Source organism: Oncorhynchus masou, chromosome 4, assembly GCF_036934945.1.
Source record: "Oncorhynchus masou masou isolate Uvic2021 chromosome 4, UVic_Omas_1.1, whole genome shotgun sequence".
NCBI lineage: Eukaryota > Metazoa > Chordata > Actinopteri > Salmoniformes > Salmonidae > Oncorhynchus > Oncorhynchus masou.
The window spans coordinates 15,688,545-15,706,060 of NC_088215.1; positions in this window are offsets into that span (position 1 = coordinate 15,688,545).

Genomic DNA, 17,516 nt, shown 5'->3' on the forward strand with positions numbered 1-17,516 from the left:
AAGCCTAAATAACTTCTGGAGTAAAAATGTGCTTAAGTCACATAAGTTGCATGGACTCACTGTGCAATAATAACTCAAGTTTAACACGATTTTTGAATGACTACCCCATCTCTGTACCCCACACATACAAATATCTCTGAAGTCCCTCAACTGAGTAGTGAATTTCAAGCACAGATTCAACGAAAAAAAGACCAGTGAGCCTTTCCAAAGCCTCACACAGAATGGCACCTATTGGTAGATGGGTAAAAAATTAAGCACACATTGAATATCCGTTTGAGCATGGTGAAGTTATTAATTACACTTTGGATAGTTTAGCGGCCCAGTGACACGAGCCTACCAGATGAGATAAATAACTTTGAGGCAAGCAACACTGAAGCATGCATGAGAGCACCAGCTGTTCTGGACGACTGTGTGATCACGCTCTCCGTAGCCAATGTAAGACCTTTAAACAGGTCAACATTCACAAGGCCACAGGGTCAGACGGATTGCCAGGACGTGTACTCGGAGCATGCGCTGACCAACTGGAAAGTATCTTCACTGACATGTTTAACCTCTCCCTGAATGAGTCTAATACCTACATGTTTTAAGCAGACCACCATAGTCCCTGTGCCCAAGTACTCCAAGGTAACCTGCCTTAATAACTACCGACCCGTAGCACTCATGTTTGTAGCTGTGAAGTGCTTTGAAAGGGTGCTCATGGCTCACATCAGCACCACCATCCAAGAAACCCTAGATCCACTCCAATTCGCATACCGCCCCAACAGATCCACAGATGACAATCTCTATTACACTCCACACGTCCTTTCCCAACTGGACAAATGGAACATCTACGTGAGAATGCTGTTCATTGACTACAGCTCAGTGTTCAACTCCATAGTGCCCACAAAGCTCATCGCTAAGCTAAGGACCCTGGGACTAAACCCCTCCCTCTGCAGCTGGATCCTGGACTTCCTGCGGGCCGCCCCCAGGTGGTAATGCAACAACACATCTGCCACGCTGATCCTCAACATAGGGGCCCCTCAGTGGTGCTTGTTTAGTCCCCTCCTGTACTCCCTGTTCACCAACGACTGCGTAGATAAGCACCACTCCAACACCATCATTAAGTTTGCCGACGAGACAACGGGGATAGGCCTGATCACCAACAACAATGAGACAGTCTATAGGGAGGAGGTCAGAAACCTGGCAGTGTGGTGTCAGGACAACAACCTCTCCCTCAATGTGAGCAAGACAAAGGAGCTGATTGTGGACTACAGGAAAAGGAGGGCCGAGCACGACCCCATTCACATCGACAGGGCTGTAGTTGTGTCCACATCACCAACAAAGGTTTATGGTTCAAACACACCAAGACAGTCTGGCAAAGGGCACTACGACACCTATTCTCTAACATGAGACTGAAAAGATTTGGCACGGGTCCTCAGATCCTCAAAACTCAAGTTCTACAGCTTCACCGTCGAGAGCATCCTGACTGGTTACATCAGTGCTTGGTATGGCAACTGCTCGGCATCCAACCGACCGTAAGGCGCTTCAGAAGGTCAGTATTTCACGGGGGCTTCCTGCCATCCAGGACCTGTACGAGAAAGTGTCAGAGGAAGGTCATAGACTCCAGTCACCCAAGTCATAGTATTGTTCTCTCTGCTACTGCACGGGAAGTGGTACCGGAGTGCCAAGTCTAGGTCCAAGAGGCTCCTTAACACCCTTTACCCCTCACTGCTGAACAGCTAATCAAATGGCTACCCTGACTATTTGCATTCACCCCCTTTACACTGCTGCTACTCACTGTTTATCATCTATGCATAGTCACTTTACCCTTAACTACATGTACATATTACCTCAATTGCCTCGACTAACCCGTACCAACTCACGTTGACTCGGTGCCGATACCCCTTGTATATAGCCTCGTTATTATATATTTTTTTTTTACTTTAGTTTATTTAGCAAATATTTTCTTAGTCTTCTCTCTTGGTTAAGTGCTTGTATTATAAATAAGCATTGCACGGTAAGGCTGTTGCATTCAGCGCATGTGACAAATCAAATTTGATTTAATCAATACACCCAGTCACTACAAAGATACAGGCGTCCTTCCTAACTCAGTTGACAGAGAGGAAGGAAACCGCTCAGAGATTTCACCAAGAGGCCAATGGTGATTTTAAACCAGTTACAGTTAAATGGCTGTGATAGGAGAAAACTGAGGATGGATCAACAACATTGAAGTTACTCTACAATACTAACCTAAATGACAGAGTGAAAAGAACAGGTACAGCATGTGTTCGTTCCATCCCCACCATGATCAGCCTTATCCCTGGCCCCTGCACTGCTGACCTCTCCCTCAAGCTTACAGCTTTCCCACTGAGGGTAGAGCTGATAGCTCTCAGCCAGACCTGGCTTCAAATAGCATCCAAAATGTTTCAAATGCTGTCAAAGCTTGCCCGGCCCAATGGAAACAATGGAATAGCCCCAGAAGTGCAAACCCAAACCCTGCCCATCTGTCATTCCAGGCAGGCTGGAGCAAATGCTAAGTCAACGTACATCAAATATTTTGAATACTATTTGGACCCAGGTCTGTCTGATGGTCCTCAGCCTGTGAAAATGATGGCTGGTGTCTGAGAGCTCTCTCATTCCTACCCTACGTCCCAGTCTACATTACAAATAGCATCTTATTCCCGATATAGTACACTACTTTGATCAGAACCCATAGGCTTGCCCATAGGGCACTGGTCAAAATAGTGCAATATGTAGGGAACAGGGTTCCATTTGGGATGTAACTCCAGTCTGCAGGGCTGTAATGGTTTGGTGGATTAAACTGCTCTCCTCTCTGGACTACTGTAATTCCCCTCTGAAATACAGCCTATTAGTCACCGTGGGCAACTCCACTCCCTCTCTGTCCCTCTGTGTCTCAACTGACATCATATTCCCTTTATAGTACACTACTTTTGACCCAGGGCCATAGAGCTCTGGTTAAAAGTAGTGCACTAAATAGGTATAGGCTGCTTTTTGGGTTGCAGACTCTGTCTGTGTCAGAGCAGGAGAGGAGATACAAACCATCCCTGGGTTTGTGCTGAGAGGAAGCATGCTGGTGGGAGCGGTGGGATCTGGTGATGTCATCGTGCCATGTAAGTCTGCAGCAGCCCAGAGTAGGACACGAGCTAAACACTGTTTCAATTCTGCTATGGTTTTTGTTACTTTAATTAACTATCAAATATCCTTGATGAAAAATTGCATGTTGTATCTGTTTACCTATTTCATTTTCATGCATTTATAGTGCTGAGAGGAAGCATGTTGGTGGGAGAGATGGGATCCGATGATGTCATCGTGCCATGTAAGTCCAGTTCTGTTCTGCACAGTGTGGTTTTATTACTCTGATTAAGCTATCAAATAGTCTGGGTGGATAACGACACTGCGTATTAACGAAGAGTAGCATTTATCACCATTTGCTCTTCATCTATTTATAGAATTGCATGATGGTGACACTTTTCAAATTGCACTGTGCCATTTTGAACATCTGTCTCTCCCATTACATCGTTATTTTTGCCAAAGTGCTACATGACATGCATGCCTCAGACAACCCCTACTCACACACGCACGCACACACACACACAGAAACCAGCCCTGTTTGCCTCAGACGACCGCTATACCCACTGCCAGCCAGCATTCGGTGCTCCGTCACACTCTGCCTCACACCCTCCTACACGCACGCACGCACGCACGCACACACACACACACACACACACACACACACACCTACTGCCATCCAAAACCCAGTCACCAGCTGCCTCTCTCTCTCACTGACTCACTCAGTCCCAGTCAGTCACAACACGTTCACCCAGACACAAGTCATCGCAAGGAATGGGAGGGGGACACAAAACACAGTGACACATTAATACCAAACCAGACACTTGACGAGAGAGCCATGGAGAACTGAGTGGAGTGAAGTGGAGACATTAGTAGCATCCCAAATGGCACCCTGTTCCCTACAATAGCACTACGGGCTCTGGTCAGAAGTAGTTGCCTATATAGGGAATAGGGTGCCATTTGGAATGAATATTAAATATTCATAGAAGGATGATGACAGACAGACATGACTTGTAGAGGGGTTGATCTGGGAAGGAAGGGTAATGGTTATCACCAGCTGCCTCTGATATCGAGATGGCGCCGACAGAGATGGCCGCCTCGCTTCAAGTCCTTAGGAAACTATGCAGTAATTTGTTTTTTAATGTATTATTTCTTACATTGTTAGCCCAGAAAATCTTAAGTGTTATTACACACAGCTGGGAAGAACTATTGGATATAAGAGCGACATCAATTTACCAACATTACGACCAGGAATATTTCTTTCCCGAAGCGGATCCTTTGTTCGGACCTCCACCCTGGACATTGGATATAATCCCAGAGGCCGACCCAAAACAATGTCGTCGCCGCAGGAGAGGCAGATGGAGCGGCCTCCTGGTTAGACTTAGAAGGCGAGCACACCACCCACCTTTTCCGAGCATGTTAGTTGCCAATGTCCAGTCTCTTGTCAACAAGGTGGACAAAATTAGGGCACGAGTTGCCTTCCAGGGGGACATCAGAGATTGTAACATTCTCTGTTTCACGGAAACACGGCTCAATCAAGATAGGTTGTCAGAGTCGGTACAGCCACCGGGTTTCTTCATGCAAAATGCATGAAGGGCGGGGTGTATGCCTCATGATTAACGGCTCATGGTGTAACAATAACAACATACAGGAACTGAAGTCCTTTTGTTCACCTGTCCTAGAATTCCTTACAATCAAATGCCGACCGCATTATCTCCCAAGAGAATTCTCTTCGATTATAGACACAGCTGTGTATACCCCCAAGCAGATACCTCGACGGCCCTGAAAGAACTTCACTGGACTCTATGTAAACTGGAAACCATATATCCTGAGACTGCATGTATTGTAGCTGGGGATTTCAACAAAGCTAATTTGAGAACAAGACTACCTAAATTCTACCAGCACATTGACTGTTGTACCGGCTCAAGCAAAACACTGGACCACTGCTACTCTAACTTCCGCGATGTATACAAGGCCCTCCCTGGCCCTCCCTTCGGCAAATCCGACCATGACTCCATCTTGCTTGTACCGTCCTGTAGGCAGAAACTCAAACAGGATGTACCCGTGACTAGAGCCATTCAACGCTGGTCGGAACAATCGGAACAATCCACACTTCAAGATTGTTTTGATCACATGGACTGGAAAATGTGAAATGGAGTTGCAATTCAATGGCCCAGGCACGAAACGTATGTGGCTACAGGCAATTGCGGTCTACAAAAAGAAAACCAGCGACGTCACGGACACCGATGTCTTGCTTCCAGAAAAGCTAAACACCTCCTTTGCCCGCTTTGAGGATAATACATTGCCACCGATGTGGCCCGCTACCAAGGACTGTGGGCCCCCCTCTCCTTAACTGTGGCCGAAGTGAGTAAGACATTTAAACGTGTTAACTCTCGCAAGGCTGCTGGCCCAGATGACATCCCTAGCCGCATCCTTAGAGCATGCACAGACCAGCTGGCTGGTGTGTTTACAGACATATTCAATCACTCCCTAACCCAGTCTGCTGTCCACACATGCTTCAAGATGGCCACTATTGTTCCTGTACCAAAGATGGCAAAGATAACTTCCGGTGCCGACAGAGATGGCCGCCTCGCTTCGCGTTTGTCACGATGTACTGAGGTGAGTGGAATCAGGCGCAGAGAGCAGGTACAGTAATAGACAGTTTATTCTCCGATGTACAAATGACGGTCAACCCAACACACCGGGTGAATGATCCAACACAGGAACATACAGTGCCACGCCCAATTTTTCAGTTTTTGATTTGTTAAAAAAGTTTGAAATATCCAATAAATGTCGTTCCACTTCATGATTGTGTCCCACTTGTTGTTGATTCTTCACAAAAAAATACAGTTTTATATCTTTATGTTTGAAGCCTGAAATGTGGCAAAAGGTCGCAAAGTTCAAGGGGGCCGAATACTTTCGCAAGGCACTGTAAAAGGACCGGAGAATAAAAACCACAAGTACTCCACAAACATGACATGAAGACAAAACAATCCCGCACAAAACAAGGGCGGGACAACCTACTACATATACAGACACTAATTAACTAAACTACACACAGGTGAAACCATTCAGACAAAACCAACAGACAAACGAAAAGGGATCGTTAGTGGCTAGTAGGACGGTGACGACGACCGCCGAGTACCACCCGAACAGGCAGGAGAGCCAACCTCGGCGGAACTCGTGACAGTACCCCCCCCCTGAGGAGAGACACATGAAACGAGGGGTTAATACGGTAATACCTAGGAAGTTGTAATCTATAACACACCTCGTTTATTCTCCTCGGGACTTTGAACGGCCCCACACACTGCGGCCCCAGCTTCCGACAGTGCAGGCGGAGGGACAGGTTTTGGGTCGAGAACCAGACCCTGTCCCCCGGTGCAATCACGGGGGCCTCACTGCGGTGCTGGTCAGCGCTCCTCTTCTGCCGTTCTCCCGCTAACCGTAGTGAGTCCTGAGTGGCTTTCCAGGTGTCCTTGGTGCGCTGTACCCATTCTTCTACCGCAGGAGCCTCGGTCTGGCTCTGATGCCATGCGGCCAGGACCGGCTGGTAACCTAACACACACTCAAAAGGGGATAAGTTAGTTGAGGAGTGGCGTAGGGAGTTCTGAGCTAGTTCAGCCCAGGGAACATTCCTTGCCCACTCACCAGGCTGGTCCCGGCAATAGGACCGCAGAAACCTGCCCACATCCTGGTTTACGCGCTCCACCTGCCCATTACTTTCGGGGTGAAAACCTGAGGTTAAACTGACCGAGACCCCCAGTCTCTCCATAAACGCCCTCCATACTCTGGACGTGAATTGGGGACCCCGATCAGAAACAATGTCCTCAGGCACCCCATAGTGCCGGTAGACATGGGTAAACAAGGCCTCTGCAGTCTGCAGGGCCGTAGGGAGACCGGGCAATGGGATGAGACGACAGGACTTAGAAAACCGATCCACAACGACCAGGATCGTAGTACTTCCATGGGACGGGGGAAGGTCGGTAAGAAAATCCACCGATAAGTGTGTCCACGGCCGTTGTGGAACAGGGAGGGGTTGTAATTTCCCTCTAGGCAGGTGCCGAGGAGCCTTGCTCTGAGCAGGAGGAGACATAAAATCTCACGTCTTTAGCCAGTGTGGGCCACCAGTATTTCCCTCTCAGACTCCGCACTGTTCTCTCGATGCCCGGATGACCCGAGGAGGGGAGAGTATGAGCCCACCGGATCAGCTTGTCCCGGATCCCCCTCGGCACGTACTGAGTCCCCACTGAACTGTTTGGGGGGGCTGGCTCTGACCGTGAGGCCTCCTCTATCTCCGCGTCCACCTCCCATACCACCGGTGCCACGAGACATGACGGTGAAATGATGGGAGTAGGCTCAATGGACCGCTCCTCGGTATCATAGAGGCGGGACAGAGCGTCGGCTTTGGTGTTTTGGGAGCCTGGCCGGTATGAGAGGGTAAACCGGAACCTGGTAAAAAAACATGACCCATCTAGCCTGACGTGGATTTAGTCTCCTAGCTGCCCAGATATACTCGAGATTACGATGGTCAGTCCAGATGAGAAAAGGGTGTTTAGCCCCCTCAAGCCAATGTCTCCACACCTTCAGAGCCTTGACTACAGCTAGCAACTCCCGGTCCCCCACATCATAGTTTTGCTCCGCTGGGCTGAGCTTGCTCGAAAAGAAGGCACACGGACGGAGCTTGGGTGGCACGCCTGAGCGCTGGGACAGCACGTCTCCAATCCCAGCCTCGGACGCATCCACCTCCACTATGAACGCTAAAGAGAGGTCCGGATGCGCCAACACGGGCGCATTGGTGAACAGATCCTTCAAACGACGGAAAGCTCTGCCCGCCTCTGCTGACCAACGCAAGCGCACCGGTCCTCCCTTCAGCAGTGAGGTGATGGGAGCAGCCACCTGACCAAAACCCTGGATAAACCGCCTGTAGTAATTGGCAAACCCTAAAAACCGCTGCACCTCTTTCACCGTGGTCGGAGTCGGCCAATTACGCACGGCTGTAACGCGGTCATCCTCCATCACCTCCCCGGAGGTGGAAATACGATACCCCAGGAAGGAAACGGACTGTTTGAAAAACTCACATTTCTCCGCCTTGCAATACAGGTCATGCTCCAGCAGTCGACCAAGTACCTTACGCACCAGAGACACATGCTCCGCGCGTGTAGCAGAATAGATCAAGATGTCATCGATATACACTACCACTCCCTGCCCGAGCAGGTCTCGGAGAATCTCATCTAGGAAGGATTGGAACACAACGGCTGGAGCATTCTTCAACCCATATGGCATGACACGGTACTCATAATGACCAGATGTAGTACTAAATGCGGTTTTCCACTCATCTCCTTTCCGGATACACACCAGATTATACGCGCTCCTCAGGTCCAGTTTTGTGAAGAAGCACGCCCCGTGAAATGATTCCATCGCCGTAGTGATGAGAGGTAGTGGGTAACTAAACCCCACTGTGATGGAATTTAGACCTCTATAATCAATGCACGGACGCAGACCTCCATCCTTCTTCTTCACAAAAAAGAAGCTCGAGGAGACGGGTGATGCGGAGGGCCGAATGTACCCCTGTCCCAGCGATTCGGTAACGTATGTATCCATCGCCACCGTCTCCTCCTGGGACAATGGATACACGTGACTCCTAGGAAGTGCAGCGTTCTCCAGAAGGTTAATCACGCAGTCCTCTCTACGATGGGGTGGTAATTGGGTCGCATTCTTTTTACTGAAGGCGATAGCCAAAATGGCATATTCGGAGGGAATGCGCACGGTGGAAACTTGGTCTGGCCTCTCCACCGTAGTCGCACCAACGGTAACTCCTATACACCTACCTGAACACTCCTCTGACCACCCCCTAAGAGCCCCCTGTCACCAGGAAATCACTGTGTTGTGTTTAGCTAACCAGGGAACCCCCAATACCACTGGAAACGCAGGTGAATCTATAAGGAACAGACTAATCTGCTCCTTATGATCCCCCTGCGTTACCATGTCCAGTAGCACCGTAGCCTCCCTAATTATTCCTGACCCTAATGCTCGGCTATCTAAAGAGTGCACGGGGAAAGGTCGGTCTAACGACACCAAGGGAATCCCTAGCCTTAACGCAAGCCCACGATCCATGAAATTCCCAGCTGCGCCTGAATCGACTAGCGCCTTATGCTGGAGAGAGGGAAAAAACCCAGGGAAAGAAGTCAACACATACACATGACCGACAGGAAGCTCTGGGTGAGTCTGGTGCTTATTCACCTGGGATGATCGAAAAGTGCTCCGCCTGTCCTCCCGACTCCCAGAAGAGTTCCTCCAGCACCGGTCAGACGTGTGCCCTCGTCGACCACAACTGGTGCAGGAGGACACTCCTCCTCCGGTCCCCCTCGACGCCGCTCCTCCTAAATCCATATAAGTGCAGGTGGGCTGGGAAATGGAAACAACAGGGCCTGATTCAAACGCCCGCGGGCAGCCAGCAGGTTGTCGAGACGTATAGCCAAGTCAATGAGTTCCTCCAGTGTGTATGTGGTGTCCCGACATGCCAGCTCCCTGCGGACGTCCTCCCTGAGACTGCAATTGAAATGGTCGATCAAGGCCCTGTCGTTCCATCCTGCTCCTGCAGCCAATGTCCTGAACTCCAGAGCAAAATCCTGTACGCTCCTCGTCTCCTGACGCAGGTGGAACAGCCGTTCACCCACTGCCCGACCCTCTGGTGGATGGTCAAAAACAGCTCGGAATCGGCGGGTGAGCTCTGGGTAATTATCCCTCGCCGAGCCCGGACCATTCCACACTGCGTTGGCCCACTCGAGGGCTCGCCCAGTCAAGCAGGAGACGAGGGCGCTCACGCTCTCCTCTCCGGAGGGAGCAGGACACACGGTAGCCAGGTATAGTTCTAGTTGAAGGAGGAAACCCTGGCACCCAGCTGCCGTTCCGTCATACTCCCGTGGGAGCGTCAGCCGAAGAGTCCCGGAGCCAGATGTGGTCGCAGGAACAGGAGGTGCTGAAGAAGGGGTTGCTGGAGATGAGGTGGGAAGGCCACTCCTCTCCCATCGATCCATCTTCTCCATCATTTGGTCCATAGCGGAACCAATCCTGTGAATCACGCTGGTGTGATGGAGAACCCTCTCTTCCATCGATGGGAGAGGGGACGCAGCTGCTCCTGCTGATTCCATGGTTGGTGCGGGATTCTGTCACGATGTACTGAGGTGAGTGGAATCAGGCACAGAGAGCAGGTACAGTAATAGACAGTTTATTCTCCGATGTACAAATGACGGTCAACCCAACACACCGGGTGAATGATCCAACACAGGAACATAAAAGGACCGCCAACCTCAGCGGAAGTCGTGACAGCGTTCCTAGGAAACTATGCAGTATTTCATTTTTTTACGTGTTATTTCTAACATTGGTACCCCATGTAATCTTAGATTTCATTACATACAGTCGGGAGGAACTACTGAATATAAGAGCAACGTCAACTCACCATCATTACGACCCGGAATATGACTCTCCCAAAGCGGATCCTGTGTTTTGCCTTCCACCCAGGACAATGGATCGGATCCCAGCCGGCGACCCTAAACATGACGCCGTAAAAGGGGCAACAAAGCGGTCTTCTGGTCAGGCTCCAGAGACGGGCACATCGCGCACCACTCCCTAGCATACTACTCGCCAATGTCCAATCTCTTGACAACAAGGTTGATGAAATCCGAGCAAGGGTAGCATTCCAGAGAGACATCAGAGACTATAACGTTCTTTGGCTTCACGGAAACATGGCTAACGGAAACGGTGCAGCCAGCTGGATTCTTTATTCATCGCGCCGACAGAAACAAGCATCTTTCTGGTAAGAAGAGGGGCGGAGGGGTATGCCTTATGATTAACTAGACGTGGTGTGATCATAACAACATACAGGAACTCAAGTCCTTTTGCCCCCGGTGATGCGTTGTGCAGACCTCACTACCCTCTGGAGAGCCTTACGGTTGTGGGCGGAGCAGTTGCCGTACCAGGTCTGCAAACTTGATGATTGAGTTGGAGGCGTGCATGGCCACGCAGTCGTGGAACAGGGAATACAGGAGAGGGCCACTTTAAACTATGCCACTTTATGTTTATATACCCTATATTACTCATCTCATATGTATATACTGTACTCCATACCATCTACTGCATCTTGTCTATGCCGTTCTGTACCATCACTCATTCATATATCTTTATGTACATGTTCTTTATCCCTTTACACTTGTGTGTATAAGGTAGTAGTTGTGGAATTGTTAGGTTAGATTACTCATTGGTTATTACTGCATTGTCAGAACTAGAAGCACAAGCATTTCACTACACTCGCATTAACATCTGCTAACCATGTGTATGTGACAAATAAAATTTGATTTGATAACTGAACTAAATGACTATCACCCCGTAGCACTCACTTCTGTCATCATGAAGTGCTTTGAGAGACTAGTCAAGGATCATATCACCTCCACCTTACCTGCCACCTAGACCCACTTCAGTTTGCATTCCGCCCCAACAGGTCCACAGACGATGAAATCACCATCACATTGCACACTGCCCTATCCCATCTGAACAAGAGGCATACCTATGTAAGAATGCTGTTCATTGACTATAGCTCAGCATTCAACACCATAGTACCCTCCAAGCTCATCATTAAGCTTAAGGCCCTGGGTATCAACCACGCCCTGTGCAATTGGGTCCTGGACTTCCTGACGGGCTGCCAAAAGTGGTGAAGGTAGGAAACAACATCTCCACATCGCTGATCCTCAACACTGGGGCCCCACAAGGGTGCATGCTCAGCCCTTTCCTGTACTCCCTGTTCACCCATGACTGTGTGGCCATGCACGCCTCCAACTCAGTCATCAAGTTTGCAGGCGACACAACAGTAGTGGGCTTGATTACCAACAACGACGAGACAGCCTACAGGGAGGAGGTGAGGGCACTCGGAGTGTGGTGTCAGGAAAACAACCTCTCACTCAACATCAACAAAACAAAGTAGATGATTGTGGACTTCAGGAAACAGCAGAGGGACCACCCCTTTATCCATATCGATGGGACAGTAGTGGAGAAAGTGGAAAGTTTGAAGTTCCTCGGCGTACACCATGGACAAACTGAAATGGTCCACCCACACAGACAGTGTGGTGAAGAAGGTGCAACAGCGCCTCTTCAACCTCAGGAGGCTGAAGAAATTTGGCTTTTCACCTAAATCCCTCACAAACTTTTAAAGATGCACAATCGAGAGCATCCTGTCGGGCTGTATCACCGCCTGGTACAGAAGCTGCACCGCCCTCAACTGCAAGGCTCTCCAGAGGGTGGTGTGGTCTGCCTAACACATTACCGGGGCAAACTACCTGCTTTCCAGGACACCTACAGCATCCGATGTCACAGGAAGTCCAAAAAGATCATCAAGGACATCAACCACCTGAGACACTGCCTGTCACCCCGCTATCATCCAGAAGGCGAGGTCAGTATAGGTGCATCAAAGCAGGGACCGAGAGACTGAAAAACACCTTCTATCTCAAGGCCATCAGACAGCTAAACAGCCATAACATAGAGAGGCTGTTGCCAACATACAGGCCCAAGTCACTGGACACTTTAATGAATTGATCACTAGTCACTTTAAATAATGCCACTTTAATGATGTTTACATATCCTACGTTACTCATCTCATATGTATATACTGTATTTCATACCATCTATTGCATCTAGCCTATGCCGCTCGGCCATTGCTCATCTATATATTTATACGTACATATTCTTATTCCATCCCTTTATATTTGTGTGTATAATGTAGTTCTTGTGAATTTGTTAGATTAGTTGTTAGATATTACTGCACTGTCGGAACTAGAAGCACAAGCTTTTCGCTACACTGGCATTAACTTGTTAGATATTACTGCACTGTCGGAACTAGAAGCACAAGCATTTCGCTACACTTGCATTAACATCTGCTAACCATGTGTATTTGATTAGATTTCTATTTAACCATGTGTATGTGACAAATAACATTTGATTTGATTTGGTATCTACCGCAAGGCTAACTGGATGGCATGCTAGACTCAGCGGAGGGCAGAGAGAGAGAGTATGTGTGTGTGTGCCTGCGTACGTGCATGTGTGAGTGTGTGTATATGTGTGTGTGTCTATATATGTATGTGTGTGCGTGTGTGTATATGTGCTGATGAGACAGAGCCAAGTGTCAGTCCAGATCAAGGGTAGTAGGAAATGTGTCCTGTCACCCAGATGAAACCCAAAGCCTTTCTTTCCATGACTGTTGTGGTTATGTCATTACTTGTAGCAGACATTGCCTGTATATAGTGCACTACTTGTAATAAGGGCTCTATTCAAAAGTAGTGCACTATATAGGGAATAAGGTGCCATTTGGGATGCAGCCAGCTGTGGCCGACAGCTTCCTGGTGTTACTGTACACTGTGTGGTTTCTGTTGTGCATCGCTCATCCTTAGGAAAAACAAGTTCCTTTTCCATGTTTGACTTCATCAGTTTCAGAAGGTAATTGTAGATGTAGTCTTATCTAGCTGTCTTAAGATGAATGCACTAACTGGACAAGAGGGCCTGCTGAGTGACTAAAATGTAAATGTAGCATGTACATATGAGCTAAGCGACAGGAGATGAATGGAGGAAGGACACTGTTCAGTGTGATGTCTGGATATCATTTCTTTGCTCTCTGACAGTTTATGTGGGGAAATTCAGATGGGCGGCCTAGCTGGGATTAAAATGAAGCTTATCCCTGTCAGATTCCCCCTGCTAGAGCCTATATAGCCAGACAGCATCCATTTCATACTGATTCTTCTCTCTCTCTCTCTCTCTCTCGCTGTCTCCCCCCCGTGTCGACTCATCCATTTGAGCCACCACACTCTTCCCCTCCTGCCCACACAAAACCATGCAGGCCCATCATCCTCTCTGTTTGAGAGAGAGTCAGGCTGTTCCTTAGCCTACTGTGTCAGGTGAAAGAACCATCTGCACACCCCACTCTCCTCCTCCTCATCCCACTCTCCCCCAATTATCTCTCCTCCGGCATGGCTGACCCCGACCGTCACACCCAGCCGTGGGGGCCACACCTCTCTGCCTCGCCGGCTCAGCATCCGAGCTTCGCCTCACCGTTCCTGCGGTCATGTCAGGTGAGCGTTCCCTCTCTCTCCATCCCTCCAACCCTCCATCCTGCCCATCATGCTCTGCTAACTAAACCCCGCTCCCTGGCCCAGCCCGGTCGGATCAGATAAGGTTTCAGTCTCCGCTTTCTTTCTTTTCTTTCTTTCTCTCTCTGTGTGTGTGTGTGTGTGTGTGTGTGTGTGTGTGTGTGTGTGTGTGTGTGTGTGTGTGTGTGTGTGTGTGTGTGTGTGTGTGTGTGTGTGTGTGTGTGTGTGTGTGTGTGTGTGTGTGTGTGTGTGTGTGTGTGTGTGTGTGTGTGTGTGTGCGTGCACTGTGCACACAGCCTAAGCCTCATGCTTCTCTCTCCCCAGAACACTTGATGACTGGCTGGATGGATGTCATCTGTATGGTCAGCAGGGCCTGGCTAACTTGCTGGCTGACTGACTGGCTGTCATTGTATAGTTGGTGGGACCTGTCAAACAGCAGAGAGAGAGAGACAGAGGTGTGTGGCTATGTACATCAAGTTGGATGTGTCCTTGAGCAAAGTCAGGACAGTAGTACATTGCCCTGCAGGCAGAGCCCAGAGGACTCAAACAGCGAGACCCCACGCTTGATGTGTCTATGAGCCTGGAATACCAAACTCAGAGGCTGTTTACACAGGCAGCCTAATTCTGATATTTTTTCCACTAATTTGGTATTTTGACCAATCAGATCAGCTCTTTTGGCAATAATTTGGCAAAATATCTGAATTGTGCTACCTGTGTAAACTCAGACATAGACACACCATTATATAGAGCCATATAGGGTAAGGTAATATAATATATTAATATTACATAGTAAATCTACTGAACAATACATGGCCCTGTGGATCCTGGCCGTGGAGAGTGGACACCTTGGACCTGTGGATCCTGGCCTTGGAGAGTGGACACCTTGGCCCTGTGGATCCTGGCCGTGGAGAGTGGACTCCTTGGCCCTGTGGATCCTAGCCTTGGAGAGTGGACACCTTGGCCCTGTGGATCCTAGCCTTGGAGAGTGGACACCTTGGACCTGTGGATCCTGGCCTTGGAGAGTGGACACCTTGGCCCTGTGGATCCTAGCCTTGGAGAGTGGACTCCTTGGCCCTGTGGATCCTAGCCTTGGAGAGTGGACACCTTGGACCTGTGGATCCTGGCCTTGGAGAGTGGACACCTTGGACCTGTGGATCCTGGCCTTGGAGAGTGGACACCTTGGCCCTGTGGATCCTGGCCGTGGAGAGTGGACTCCTTGGCCCTGTGGATCCTAGCCTTGGAGAGTGGACACCTTGGCCCTGTGGATCCTAGCCTTGGAGAGTGGACACCTTGGCCCTGTGGATCCTGGCCGTGGAGAGTGGACTCCTTGGCCCTGTGGATCCTAGCCTTGGAGAGTGGACACCTTGGCCCTGTGGATCCTAGCCTTGGAGAGTGGACACCTTGGCCCTGTGGATCCTGGCCGTGGAGAGTGGACTCCTTGGCCCTGTGGATCCTAGCCTTGGAGAGTGGACACCTTGGCCCTGTGGATCCTAGCCTTGGAGAGTGGACACCTTGGCCCTGTGGATCCTGGCCGTGGAGAGTGGACTCCTTGGCCCTGTGGATCCTAGCCTTGGAGAGTGGACACCTTGGCCCTGTGGATCCTAGCCTTGGAGAGTGGACACCTTGGCCCTGTGGATCCTGGCCGTGGAGAGTGGACACCTTGGCCCTGTGGATCCTGGCCGTGGAGAGTGGACTCCTTGGCCCTGTGGATCCTAGCCTTGGAGAGTGGACACCTTGGCCCTGTGGATCCTAGCCTTGGAGAGTGGACACCTTGGCCCTGTGGATCCTGGCCGTGGAGAGTGGACTCCTTGGCCCTGTGGATCCTGGCCGTGGAGAGTGGACACCTTGGCCCTGTGGATCCTGGCCATGGAGAGTGGACTCCTTGGCCCTGTGGATCCTGGCCGTGGAGAGTGGACTCCTTGGCCCTGTGGATCCTGGCCGTGGAGAGTGGACTCCTTGGCCCTGTGGATCCTGGCCGTGGAGAGTGGACTCCTTGGCCCTGTGGATCCTGGCCGTGGAGAGTGGACTCCTTGGCCCTGTGGATCCTGGCCGTGGAGAGCTCCATAAGTACAATTTCTTTAAATTTGAGCAGCCATTGGTGCAATGGTAACTGATGAGGTGGAGTCCACCTTTGTACAGTACAGTAATTTTCTTAGCAGCTGTGGTTCCAGCCACCATACTTTCTGTTGGCGTTCTGACAAGTGCAAGTCAGAGTCATCACCAAGCAACATCCCTATTGGATCTAATGGCAGTATTTTTTAAGTACAGAAATGACATTGTTGACTTTCCCCCAGAATTCAACCACCCCCGGGTATTTCCACAGCACATGAGGAAAAGTCCCAAGGTCCCCTGTGGTGCAGAACTCACATAATGCTGATGGACTAATACCAATGTGATGTCTTTTTTGAGATGTTAGATAGGTTCTATTGGAAATGTTTTAATTCATTAATTGGTGATTGGGCTTTCTAGTTGATCCAAATACATTTTTCCATACTGTATCCCCATTTATTTGTCTGTAAAATAGTGTAAAATATTTTCCCCATATAGTGGATAGAGTTTGTGCTGCTAGAATTATGTGACTATAGATATCAGAAACTACTCCTTTTGAGGGGAATCTGTCCATTAGAAGTTTGACCAATGGGTGTACTCCGAGTTCTGCTCCCCAGGGAACCCCATAGGCTCGCTTGGATAGGTGGAGTTGAAGGTGAAGACAAAATGATGAACCTGGGACATTAAAACACAGGCAGATTTCCTGGAAACAGAGGAGTCCATTCACATTGTATATGTCTTTGAAACTATAAATACCCTTCTTAGACCAAGAATCTGATATAAATGGTTTCTTACACACTATGAATTCTTTATTACGCCATATTGGAGAGTATGAATTCCATTGAAGATTAGATCTCATAAGCTTAGCTTTCCAAACATTTACTGAGTATGCTATAAGGGGTCCAAACAATAATACTAATTTTTTAGGAGTCAATCCAGAAAACAATTTTAATTTTAATCTAATTGGAGAAACTATTGACTCTTCTATAGCATGCGAAGAAACAGAATCCTCTGGGTCTAACCAGGTCTTCAGGAAATGTATTTGGAATGATAGGAGATACAATTTTAGATTTGGAACTGCAAGTCCACCTGATGCTTTTGTTCTCTGTAGTGCTGCATATTTCATCTGTGGTCACTTTCTCCCCCAAATGAACTTCTTCATGACAGAGTCAAGTTTAGACCAATAGTCTATAGGAGGAGGCAGTGGAAACATGGAACTCAGAAAATTGATACGAGGGAGGACATTTATTTTAATAGTTGAAATTCTAG